Source organism: Callorhinus ursinus, unplaced genomic scaffold (assembly GCF_003265705.2).
Source record: "Callorhinus ursinus isolate GAN/ISIS: 27379988/994484 unplaced genomic scaffold, GSC_fseal_2.0 scaffold6, whole genome shotgun sequence".
NCBI lineage: Eukaryota > Metazoa > Chordata > Mammalia > Carnivora > Otariidae > Callorhinus > Callorhinus ursinus.
The window spans coordinates 7,278,712-7,292,303 of NW_027397068.1; the positions used below are offsets into that span (position 1 = coordinate 7,278,712).

A 13,592-nucleotide genomic window follows, 5' to 3' on the forward strand; every position below is an offset into this window, starting at 1 on the left:
AGCACGCTTCCCGCCAAGCAGGGAGCCCGACGCGGGGCTCCATCTCAGGGCCCTGGGATCACGACCCGAGCCGAAGACAGATGCCCAATGACTGAGCCACCGAGGTGCCCCAAACCTTAGGAAATCTTATTAAGGAATAAAGAGGAGAGCTAGTGAGGATTTCTCAGAAGAAGTGATCAGATAAAAATGTGTTCTAGAAAACAGCATAAGACAATTTTAAGATTAAGGTAGTGGTGAATTCTACTAAGTGCCACCAAAGAGGAAAGTTACATGAGGACTAAGGTCAACAAATTTGGAATTAAGAATGACAGTGATCATATAGATCAACTTCTACAGAGTGATCTCTATAGAGCAATTTCTATAGCCACATACCCCCACCTTCATTTCCGATTCAATTGGTCGGGGATATTTACATTTTTAGCAAGTTCGCAGGTAATACTTACTGCTGCCAATCCAAGACCGTACTCGGAGAACCACTGCTATAGAATACCAGAGAGAGAAAACAACTGGATTATTTGAGGATGAAAGAGAAATAGTTTCGCTTTTCCGGCTGGAACCATGGAGGGTGCAGAAGAGAAAAAAAAGAAGGTTCCTGCTGTGCCAGAAACCCTTAAGAAGAAGCGAAGGAATTTCGCAGAGTTGAAGATCAAGCGTCTGAGGAAGAAGTTTGCTCAGAAGACGCTTCGGAAGGCAAGAAGGAAGCTTATCTATGAAAAAGCTAAGCATTACCACAAGGAATATAGGCAGATGTACAGAACTGAGGTTCGAATGGCAAGGATGGCAAGAAAAGCTGGCAACTTCTACGTACCTGCGGAACCCAAATTGGCATTTATCATCAAGATCAGAGGTATCAATCGTGTGAGCCCAAAGGTTCGAAAGGTGTTGCAGCTTCTTCGCCTTCGCCAGATCTTCAATGGCACCTTTGTTAAGCTCAACAAGGCTTCAGTTAACATGCTAAGGATTGTGGAACCTTATATAGCATGGGGGTACCCAAATCTGAAGTCGGTGAATGAATTGATCTACAAGCGTGGTTATGGCAAAATCAACAAGAAGCGAATTGCCCTGACAGATAACACATTGATTGCCCGATCTCTTGGTAAATATGGCATCATCTGCATGGAGGATCTGATTCACGAGATCTATACTGTTGGAAAACGTTTCAAAGAAGCAAACAACTTTTTATGGCCCTTTAAATTATCTTCTCCACGAGGGGGAATGAAGAAAAAGACCACCCATTTTGTAGAAGGTGGAGATGCTGGTAACAGGGAAGACCAGATCAATAGGCTTATTAGAAGGATGAACTAAGGTATCTGCCATGATTATTTTTGTAATCTGGTCAGTTAATAAATGACTACTCTCATGGAAATGTTTTGTTGTCTTGGGTGACTTTTTGCTAGCCTGACTGCTGTCCCTTAACTATTAAAGCAAATCTTGGTGTGTGATAAAAGTCATCAGCCTTTGCGTGCAAAACTAGGGTCTAGTTTGTATCTTGGTGGAAAACATTCCTTGGATTTATTGAAGACTCTTCTGTACAAAGAATATATCTTAATTTTTCACTTTTGAATTGTGCTACTGAGTTAGCCAAGATGGGTCTGTTCTAAGAAAACCTATTTCATAGGCCTTTCCATGATTTACAAATAAAAATACTGTTGCTGAAATTCTAAAAAAAAAAAAAAGGAAGAAAGAGAAATAGTTTCCTCTTAAACTAAAAGTGTCTGAAAAGTGGAAAAAAAAGGGGGGGGGCAAAAAGAAAGGCATTCTACTCACTAATTAAGACTTCCATCACCTCCTGGTGGAGAAGTAACAGAATAGATTTTTCTTAAATATTTGAAACTGAAGAATTTTTGTCAAGACATGTGACCTCTTTGAATTTCTGTTTTCTGTTCTTTATAAAAGAAAAGTAATAATAAAACCAACCTCTGTGCATTGTTCTTGGGAATAAATGAAATATTATGACAGTAATATGATAGCATTCACCTCAGTGTTTGGTGCTCAAATAATTGGTTGAGTCAGAGCATATACATTATTTATCCAAAAGCAAAATAGCCTGTACATACAGTAATGTATCTGGTAATAATTAAAATTGCCAATACAAATTTCCAGCAGCCCTCCAAAATATGCTTTTATAATTGGCTCTCCATTGCTATCTATAAATTATAAATTGAGCAGGCGTAAAGGACTTGATGACTGTTTTCAGGGACAGTGGAATTTAATACTACATACCAAAAAGATTTTTCCTTCTTTCTCTTTGAATATGTGCTGTTCCAAAATTTCTGTCTCCTGAAATATTTTCATCTGGTCACTTTTTAAAATAAACATTTTGGTTAATCATTTAACATTTATTTCACTAATGTGATGAGAGAATATAAATCACTAAAATGTGTTTGAGTAAAGACAATGAAAATCTATTCAAATAAAAGAGTGAATGTTTGCTGAAGAATTTGATAGGAATCCAAACAAACACTGTCAATATTCTTTATTAAACAAATGAAGAATTCCTTTAAGTCATACTATGATTAAGTAATGAATCCACAAGACCAGGTAGACAAACCAGGATCTTGAGAAATAAAATTTAAATATGTCTTACAAATATTCTAATCCAGTAGTTATCTTTAGGTAGGCAATTGTTATTGAATGTGCTTCTTTGGATTATATAACAATGATATTTTAAAATTGTGTATGCATATTAAGAAAAGGAAAATATTATCTGTGATAATACCAACTTCATATAATTGTTCTGAAGATTAAATTAAATGATATCTATAAAATATATACATTACTTGGAACAAAGTAAACATGATAATAACAATAACAAACATAATACTATTAATATTTTTGTATGAAGTTATGGTTAAGTCATTATTACATTTGCTTAATTTAATCACTATTACTTTACCATATAGTAGGTAGGTATTATCCTTAGCCTCATTTTACAGATGAGGGAAATTAAGACTTAGTGAGGTGAAGTAACATCCTAAGTAACACAACAAATAAGTAGTGGAACCAGTATTAGAACCCAGAACCTCTAGCCCCAGAGCTACCCTCTCCTACCCATTAACACCTCCATTTGTTGGCTGTGTACAGTATGCATGTATCTAATAGAAATGTTAATAAGAGAAAGCATAATACTAAATATGTATCCAATGGATTTAATTTGAAGTATTTAATTACAAAGCATGCTGAAGTTAACTTGAATATAGAAAATGTGTCTAAAAAGAGATGATGATCACGTAGATAGTTACTAAAACTTGCCAAATAAAATGTTACACACATTTAGCAAATCATGTATCTGATAAGGGGCTTGTATCAAGAGTAGATAATGAACTCTGATAATTCAATAATAAAAAGACAATCCAATTAAAACTGGGCAAAATATCTGAATAGACATATAAATGGCCAATAAGCACAAGAAAAGGTGCCTGATATCATTAGCCATCAGGGAAATGCAAATCAAAAGCACAATAAGATACCATTTCATATTTACTAGGATGGCTAGAATCAAAATGTCAGAAATAACAAGTGATGGTGAGGATGAGAAAAAACTGGAACTTTTATACACTGCTGGTGGGAATGTAAAAGAGTACATAGCTGCTTTGGAAAACAATCTGTCAATTCCTTAAATGATTGCACAAGACTTAACATATGACCCAGCAATTTCACTCCTAGATATGTACCAAAGAGAAATGAAAGCATAATTCATCCAGAAACTTGCGTATGAATGTTTATAACAGTGTTATAATAGCCAAAAGGTGGAAACAATCCAAATATCCATTGACTGATAAATGAATTAAAAGGGTAGATCCACACAATGGAATATTATTTGGCCATGAAAAGAAATGATGTTCTGATACATGCTACAACATAGATGAAACTTGAAAACATTATACTAAGTGAAAGAAGCCACACAAAAATTTGTTTCTATACACTAACAATGAACTATCTGAAAAAGAAATAAAGAAAATAAGTCCATTCACTGTAGCATCAAAAACAATAAAATACTTAGGGATGAATTTAACCAAGGAAGTGAAAAAATAAATAAATTTAACCAAGGAGTTTTGTGTATGCTGAAATCTGAAAGACATTGATGAAAGAAATTGAAGAAGACATCAATAAATGGAAAGATATCCCATGTTCAAGGATTGGAAGAATTAATATTGCTAAGATGTCCATACTACCCAAAGCCATCTATAGATTAAATGCAATCCCTACCAAAATTCCAATGGCATTCCATGTCTATAATGGAATATTATTCAGCCATAAAAAAGAAGAAAATCCTGCCATTTGTGACAAGAATGTACCTGGAGGGCATTATGCTAAGTGACATAAGTTAGGCCTAGAAAAAAATATACTGAATAATCTCACTTGTATGTAGAATCTAAAAAACTGAACTCATAGGAACAAAGAATAGATTGGTGATTTCCAGGGGCTTGTGGAGTGGGGTAAGTACGGAAATGTTGGTCAAAGGGTACAGACTTCCAGGTATAAAATGAATAAGTTCTGGGGATTTAATGTATAAAATGGTGACTATACTTAACAATACCGTATGGTATACTTGAAAGTTGCAAAGAGAGTAGATCTTAAATATTCTCATCCCTGCCCCCCACACAGAGGTGACTATATGAGGTAATGGATGTAACTAACCTTATTGTGCCAATCATTTCATAATATTTACATATTTTTGTGTGAAGACCCATTAGAGCTGGTGAAAGGGAACAGAGAAATCTCTCTGAGGGAGGGGCAAGAATACTTCTATCCTAGACCATTAGAGGTCTTCTACAGCTGGGAGCTGGGTCTTCTTCATCACCAAGAAGACCCCAGCCTTAGAATCCAGTGACACAGTTCGTGCCTAAAACTGAGGCTTAATTTTAGAGCAAGAGTAAACATTTCCCTCAACCCCTAAAACACAGACTAAGAATCAACAGCTAATAGCAGTCCACTGCCTGGAGAAGGGCATGGGAATGCAGGAAGACCTATCCAAGGCACAGGAACAAAGGAAAGACCTAAAAGTGAGGGTGGGCAGACACTGAGGAAAAGCCTCTGGCAAACTACCCCACCACCCTAAATACAAAGTAATTCTATGGGAATTTGAAACATATGGTGCACTGAGTATAACCTGAGTAACAACATCCTCCACACCCATTTAAATTTCTGACTAAATTCACTCAACGCCCCCCATACTAAAGGCCTAGCAGAAGAAAAGATATGCCCATTTCCATGCATAAAATCTATTTCCTTTGGTTTCTATTGTACTGCACAATACATCTAGGTTTCAACAAAAACTACAGGGCATACAAAGAAGCAAGAGAAAAATACAACACGATTTCAAGAGACAAAATACCGGACAGATTAGACCAAGCTATAACATAGATGTTGGAAAAATTGGGTAGGAAATTTAAAATGATTAATATGTCAAAAGATCTAGTGGAAAAGGTGTACAATATGCATGATTAGATGGGTAATATCAGGAGAGAGATGGAAACTATAAGAAAGAATGAAATGGAAATGCTAGGAAATCACTTTAAGAGAGATGAAGGATGCCTCCAATGCCTGCTTGCGTCATCAGTAGAATCAGTACAGTCACGGGAGGAATCAGTGTACTTGAAGATAGATCGATAAAAATCACCCAAACTGAAAAAGGAGGAGAAAGAGGAAAAGGGGAAACAGAACAGAGCACTCAAGATCTGTGGAACAATAACAAAAGTCTAACATATGTGTAATTAGAATCCCAGAAGAAAAGAAAGTGAATAGGACACAAAATATCTGTTCTTAAGAAGAAATAATGGCCGGGGTGCCTGGGTGGCTCAGTCAGTTAAGCATCTGACTTTTGATTTCAGCTCAGGTCATGATCTCAGGGTCCTGAGGTTGAGCCCCATGTGGGCCCCATGCTCAGCGGGGAGTCTGCTGGAGATTCTCTATCCCTCTCCCCCTGCTCCTCCCCCCGCCTCCGCTCACTTGCTTTCTCTCTCTCTCTCAAATAAACGTTAAGAAAAAAGATATAATGGCCAATAATTTTCCAAAATTAATCAAAGATTCCAGTCAATCCGAGAAGCTCAGATGATATCAATCAGGATAAAAACAAATACACTGGGTGCCTAGGTGGCTCAGTCTATTGAGCCTCCGATTCTTTGATTTTGGCTCTGGTCATGATCTCAGGGTCCTGGGACTGAGCCCAGCATTAGGCTCCCCACTCAGTGTGGAGTCTGCTTGTCCCTCTCCCTCTTCTACTCTCCCTCTCCATGAGCTCTCTTTCTCAAATAAATAAATAAAATCTTTGGAAAAACCACACAAAATACCCAAATATAAGTGCATTATATTCAAACTAGTGGAAACCATGGACAAAGAGAAAATCTTCTAGGCAGCCAGAGAAACAAAAGACAGATTATCTACAGAGGAAAAAAACCTAAGAATAATAGCAGATTTTTATCAGAAACTGCAAACCATAAGATAAAGAGTCGTATCCTTAAAATGTTGAAAGAAAAAAAACTATCAGAATTCTATACACACAAAAATATTTTTCAAATAGGAAGAAGAATTAATGACTTTTCCAGAAAACAAAAAATAAGAAAATTTGTTGCCAGAGGTCTGTGCTGAAATAAATCCTAAGGAATGCTGTTCAAGCAGAAGGAATGTAACACCAGACAAAAATTTGGATATACATAAAGAAGAGTGCTGGAAATGAAATAAATGATGAGAAATATAATTCACTTTTCTTAATTCCTTTAAGACATAAATGATGGCCTAAAGCAAGAACAGTGGCAATGTACTGTTACATGTATTATGTAAAAATATTATATAAAATTAAAATGTATGACAAAAAGAACACCAAGTATGGAAGCTTTAGCTAAACAATACTGTTGAGAGTGGACTCTGATTAGCTAAATATCTAAATTTCAAGCCCTATGGAAACCATTAAAGCATTTTATACAGAGGTATAAAGAATAAGGCAATATTGAAGATAAAAAGGGAATCACAAAAAATGCTCAATTAATATAAAGGAACAGAGAAAAAGAGGAAATAAGAACAAATGGAACAAACAAAAAGTGGCCAGTAAGATGGCAGACTATAATCCAACCATAGCAAAGATTGTATAAATATAAGTCATCGAATCATACCAATTAAAAGATAGGATTCTCAGGTTGGATACAAAGCAAGACTCAGTTCTATGCAGTCTACAAGAAACCTACTTTAAACAGAAACATAGATTGAAAGTAAAAGAATGAGAAAAGATATGCTGCACAAACTCTAATCAAAAGAAAGAGAGTAGGGGCACCTGTTGTGGCTCAGTGAGTAAAGCATGCAACTCTTAATTTCTGGGTCATGAGTTTGAGCTCTATGTTGGGGGTAGTTTAGAGTTTACTTAAAAAAAAAAGAAGAATATGGAATAACTATACATACATATATATTTTAAAAAGTAATCTCTACACCCAACATGGGGCTTGAACTCACGACCATGAAATCAAGAGTTGCATGCTCTACCAACTAAGCCAGCTAGGCACCCCTGGAGTAGCTATCTAATATCAAAGTAGATTTAAGAGCAAGTAATGTTATCAGGGATAAAGAGAAACATTTCTTGATGATAAATTAGGGGTCAATTCATTATGAGGACATAACGATCAATGTTTATATACTTAATAACAAAGCTTCAAAATCCATACAGCACTGATAAAACTGAAAGAAGAAATAAACAGATTTACAATTATAGTTGAAGACGACACTTTTCTTTCAGTAATTAACATAAAAAGTAGGTAGAAAATCAGTAAGGATATAGAAGATCTGAACAACAGTGAAGACTAACTTGTCTTAATTGACTTTTATAAAAACACTCCATCAACATCAGCAAAATGCATAGTCAACTATACTTGGAATATTTACCAAGATTGATTATATTCTGGACCATAAATCAAACCTTAAGAAAATTTAACAAATTGACATTAGACAAAGTATGTTCTCAGACCATATAGAATTAACTAGAAATCAATAACAGAACAAGATTTTTTAAATGATAGTAAATTCTAACCCTTGTTTTGCTTGTTAGAATTTTGTCATCTGACCTCATTACTGCTTCTTTTATATTTTAAAAACTATTGGTTGAAGAAGGTAGAGTCATCCCCTTTATAATGAGGGGGTCAACAACAGTTGGTTGGAAGGATTCCTGGTATGGATGAAACAGTCAGTGATCAAGGACAAGCAGTTACATTTGGTCAGATAGAGCAGCAGTTCAGATATCCAGTTAGAGGAGGAGAGGATTAAAAGAATTCAGCAACTAGAGTTCAGAACTAGAAAGTCAGGACTTAAAATGCTAAAACCAAAAGCCCTTGGCTTTTCAAGGTTAAAAAGCAAGGTAAATCAACAGATCATACTAGCTTAGCAATTGGATTCTGAGGCAATGATTTACTATGTCTCCTATCTTTCCTTAGGGACAAAAACTGGTCTCAGAGCTTGGTTTAGTTGCCATGTAACAGCTAATACCACTGGAAGGGAGACAGTTTGACTTCTTTTATTGTAAACAAAAAGATTAGTGCCTTCTGGAGGTTCTGGTCTTGAAGAATAAACAAAGTTTGGGCTTAAGCTTGGACACAGTAAGTTGAAAGGGTAGTGTAAGAGAATTTTGAATAGTGTGTTCTTCTCATGGGCAAAGGGTCAAGTTGCCCAGAGCAGCTAATGGATTGATAAAGAGAAACCTGATCCTTGTGGGTTCTCTTCCTCCAGGTAAGTCTTCCAGTCCCTCTTCCATTTCATTATATGTGAATCACCTGGAATCACCACCATTAAGACACGTCTAAACGTGCTTAGGATCCTACAATGGCTTCCCAGTGTCTGTAGAATAGTATCTAATTTGTGACCTATACCCCACATTTCCATGCAAACATTTCACCACTTCTTCACCAATGCCTGTATCACTATCACACCAAAACTTAACACTTTCTTAAAAAGATTGTGCTCATTTAAGCCTCCATATCCTTCTCACCTGCTATTCCTTTTAACTCAAATATTCTTTCATCTACTTTTTACTCATCAAACTTGCATTTATCTTTAAATATTGTTATTTAACAATATTTACTGGCCAGTTTTCTATCCATGTCATTGCTACCCCTTTCCCCCAACAGCAATTATTCACTGCTCCTTAGATCTTTGTTTATAACTTACTACACTACATATTTTTTAAAAAATTTTTTAAAGATTTTATTTATTTATTTGAGAGAGAGAGCAGAGAGATTGAGAGAGAGAGAGAGAGAGAGAGAGAGAGAGCATGAACTAGGAGGAGAGGGAGAAGCAGGCTCCCCGCTGAGCAGGGAGCCCAATGTGAGAATCAATCCCAGAACCCTGGGATCATGACCTGAGCCAAAGGCAGATGCTTAACCGACTGAGCCACCCAGGCACCCTGCTTTTTAGATTTCAGATTTTTATATTCAGTTTTAATTTTTATAAAAGTGAGAGAAGCATATGAGTTAAAGATGCAATAGCTCTACAAGATATTATGAAAACAGCAGTTCACTGTTTTCACTATTTCTAATTCCCCAATAGAAAAATTTCAGTTTGGGGGCTGATTATTTTGTACTTGCCTTCATCCTGCTAATTCTGTTTTTTTTTTTTTTAAGCATTATCTATTGTCCTTCAAGGTAGAAGATGAGAAATTAGGTCTCTTTCACATCGCTCCCTTCTCATACTTGCATACTTTCCATCTCCACTCCTCAGAATATAGTTATATCATAATTTTAGTTAGATACATAGTCAGTTACATTTTTGTGACCATGTAAATGTTATTTCAGGTGAGCTTATCTGTTCCCAAATGTCAGATCTTCCTTTTAATACATTAAAACACGTTACACTTTCTACCAGATTTGTAGCCCAGAGCCTTCTCACCTGCTCTAATTTCTGCTAGTTGCTCTCTAGGCACTGTTCTTGTTCTGGGATAAAAGGGAATCCTTCCTCCCTCTATTATTGGATCTGTTAGTTGGATTCAGTGTTCCCTATTTCATGGTGTGCTTCCTTGGTTTGATGGAACACCTTCTTCCATATCTTCCTGACAAAGAACACATGCAGGATAAAATTGTTCAGAGCCTGAATGTTTGAAAATGTATTTGTTTTATTCCTTCATTTGACTGATAGTTTTGCTTAATATATTTCAGATTGGAGGGGCACCTGGGTGGCTCAGTAGGTTAAGTGTCCAACTCTTGATTTCGGCTCAGGTCATGATCTCAGGGTCATGGGATTGAGCCCCACATGGGGCTCTCCATTGGTTGTGGAGTCTGCTTGAGACTCTCTCTTTCCTCTCCCTCTGCCCCTCCCCTGCTCTCTCTCTCAAATAAATTAACAAATCTTTAATATATATATATTTCAGATAGGAAACAAATTTTCCTCAAAATTTATTATACCCATTGTATCCATTATTTATATCCATTTTCTTCTCTTTTCTGTGTTACTCTTGATAAATCTAGCTTCCTGATTCTTGATCCTTTGGGTATAATCTGTCTTTTCCCACTGGAAATTCTATAACTTTTTATTCCCAGTGTTCTGAAATTTCATGGTTATTTTGGTGTAGGTCTTTATTTTTTAATTTATTTTGCTGAACATTAGATGGACTCATTCAATTGAGAGACTCTAGTCCTTTGGATATGAAAAATTTTCATGATTGCTTTATGGATTTTCCCTTTAACTTTATGTCCTTTTTGGGGTCATTTTCTGAAACCCCTTTTGTATGATTGTTGGACCTCCTAAGCTGACCTTTTAACTTCTTTTTTTTAACTTTTTTTCTCATCTGTTTTACTTCAGTTAATCCTTATGCTCTAGTTTCTTGGAAATTTTCTCAATTTTATTTTCCATCTCTCCTATATGATTTTTTATTTCTGCTATCATATTTTAATTGCAAAAAGTTCTTTATTTTTTCTCTAAATATTTCTTTTTAAAATCCTTCTGTTTTGGTTTATGAAGGCACCTCTCCTATTTCTTATCTTGTAGAGTAATAGTTGTTTTCTCTGTGACTGTTAATAGATTTTTTTCCCAAATGTTTCATCTCACTGTTCTGTTTCCTCTAAGATGCTTTTTTCCCCCTGGGTTTACATCTGCTATGGACCAAATTATGTCTCCCTAAAATTCATATGTTGAAGCCTTAATCCCCAATGGGACTATAGTTGGAGATAGGGCTTTTAGGTAATTAAGGTTAAATGAGGTCATAAGGGTGGGGCCCTAATCCAATAGGATTGATGTTCTTATAACAAGACACATCAAGAGAGTTTACTTTTTCTTTGTGCCATGTGAGGACACAGCTGGAAGGTGGCTGTCTGCAAGCTAGGAAGAGAGCTCTCACCAGGAACTGAATTGACCAACACTCTGACCTTGGACTTCCCAGCCTCTAGAACTATGAAAAATAAATCTCTATTACTTAAACTACCATTCTATGGTATTTTGTTATGGCAGCCAGAGCAAACTAAGAAACATGTTTCATAACAGAGACTTTTCTTGGGGATTTGGTAATCCTTGACTGCTCCAGCACCCAAATATGGTCTAATTGGACTTGATGCTCAGGCTTCCCAGGTAGCTGCATGGAAGTTCCTAATAATATATCCAGAAGTGCTGAAAAGTTAACAGCTCTTAGGGCACTCTTTGACCAATGGAAGACAGGAAACAGAAATGAATAAGCAAATAAATTGCTCACTTTTCTCCCTCCTTCCTCTCAACAACAGACTGTTCCAAGCTCTGGAACTCTCTGGAGAAACACCATGTGGCCAATTAACCGTCCTGTGCTTTCTTGAGAAGTTGTGATGAATTGGCAATGCACTTTCTTGCATTTGCTTTCTTTTTTCTCTGCCTCTTTCCTTCTTCCCTTTCTGTTTTTCTCATTGGGATTATACTCTCTGAAAATGTGGCAGCATATTAGCTTTACTTCAGGATCTGTTTTAGGTTAGAGCAAAGGTCCTCGAATGTTAGTGTTCATAAAAATTACCTGGGGAATTCAATAAAATGCAGATTCTGATTCAATATTCTTGGCGTGGGGCCTCAGATTCTGCATTTCTAGCAAGCTCCCAAGTGATGCCAATGCTGCTGGTCCATGGACTAGATTTTGAGTCACAAAGCCATAGAAAGCCCAGGATAAAGCACCTGGTATGAGAAGTGTTGTGGTAACAACCTCTGGCACGCTGTGGCATTACAATTATTAAACCTTTCACTTCTTGTTAATTGGGCTAAGGTGCAGGTGGATGACACAGCATCGGAACATTGTGTGTCCTGTACTTTAACATTATGGGAACAATGATAATTATAAGGACTGTGGTGTTCGGTGGCTGCTTTTGACATCATCAGAAGCCTTGCAAAAAAAAATTATAGGCCAAAGACAATTTTTAACCTATGTCATGCCATGATAGCCAGAGGACCTCATGGCAGCTTTAGAAAAACTTTCATCTCCTGCAGCTGCAGGAGTGACCGGGCTGAAATTTGGGCCTTTGATCTGAGTATAAGAGTAGCAAGGATGCAAAGAAAACTCAGTGGCTCTTGTCTATCTAAATCCGAGGTCTGATAGAGAAAGAGTTGGGATCCTGAGAACTGGAATGAGACCGTTCATGTGAATGAGCCTGAGGACTATCAAATCCCAATTTCTCTGCATGCCCTGACCATCAGAAGCAAGTCCTTTCCCCTTGCCAAAGGCCAGGAGCCTCCTCTTCCATGGACAGTATTCGATGACCTCGCCTTAAGGATAATACCTCAGAAGATGATGATGGCTGTCATTAAGGTCAGCCCCCTACCATATTTCATTGCCTCCAGGTAAGAATCTGGGTCAGATCTCAGCACCACCCAAGCAGGGAAGTACAAGGCTGCTTCAGGAAGAAGCATTACACATGCCGAATGCACCGTAGATAGCCACACATGCTGGCAGGAACGTGGGAATACGTGTAGGATTTCAAGGGGGCCCCACTAGGAGAAGGTTCAGTACATAAATGGGTAAGACAAAATTCATTGTCATGGCAATTTCACATATGACTCAGGATTCAGTGTTCTGGTATGTCTGTAGCTGGTCTCGGTTTGCTGAGATGGCTCCCAAGAGACTGGGCATGGCAATGGCTTATCATAAACAGGGTATCAATGCTAGAGCAAAGATCATGTCTTAAATCAGTGTTCAGCAAACTTATTCCATAAAAGGGCCAGATAATAAATATTTTGTAGGCCCTAAGGTCTCTGTTGCAACTGCTCAACTTTGGTGCCCTAGCAAGAAAGCAGTCACAGATAATACAAAAAGGAATGAGCATAGTTGTATGCTAATCAAAGTTTATTTACAAAAGTAGGCTATAGACTAGATTTTGAACCCAGGCCTTAGTTTGCTGAACCCTGTATTATATTAAGTTAAAAGCAGCATTGTGTGATAGAAAGAGCTTGAGTTTTACAGAATAATAGATCTGGATTTGATTCCTAGTTCTACATACTACTGTGTAATTGTGCACGTTACTTTATTTCTCAAGCCTCAGTGTTCTCATTTGTTAAAGTGGGCCTTATAACCTTTTGTGTTTTTGTAATATTTAAATGAGATGATGAGATCATTTTTGCAAAATATCTGACATAGTATAAATGTTCCATAAATTGAAGCAATTATTTTATCTTTT

At 36.8% G+C, this 13,592-nt stretch overlaps 1 pseudogene; it reads left to right on the forward strand.

Moving 5' to 3' along the window:
• Positions 1 to 558: 558 nt before the first annotated feature.
• Positions 559 to 1,345, forward strand: LOC112815872 (large ribosomal subunit protein uL30 pseudogene; annotated as a pseudogene).
• The last annotated feature ends 12,247 nt before the right edge of the window (positions 1,346 to 13,592 follow it).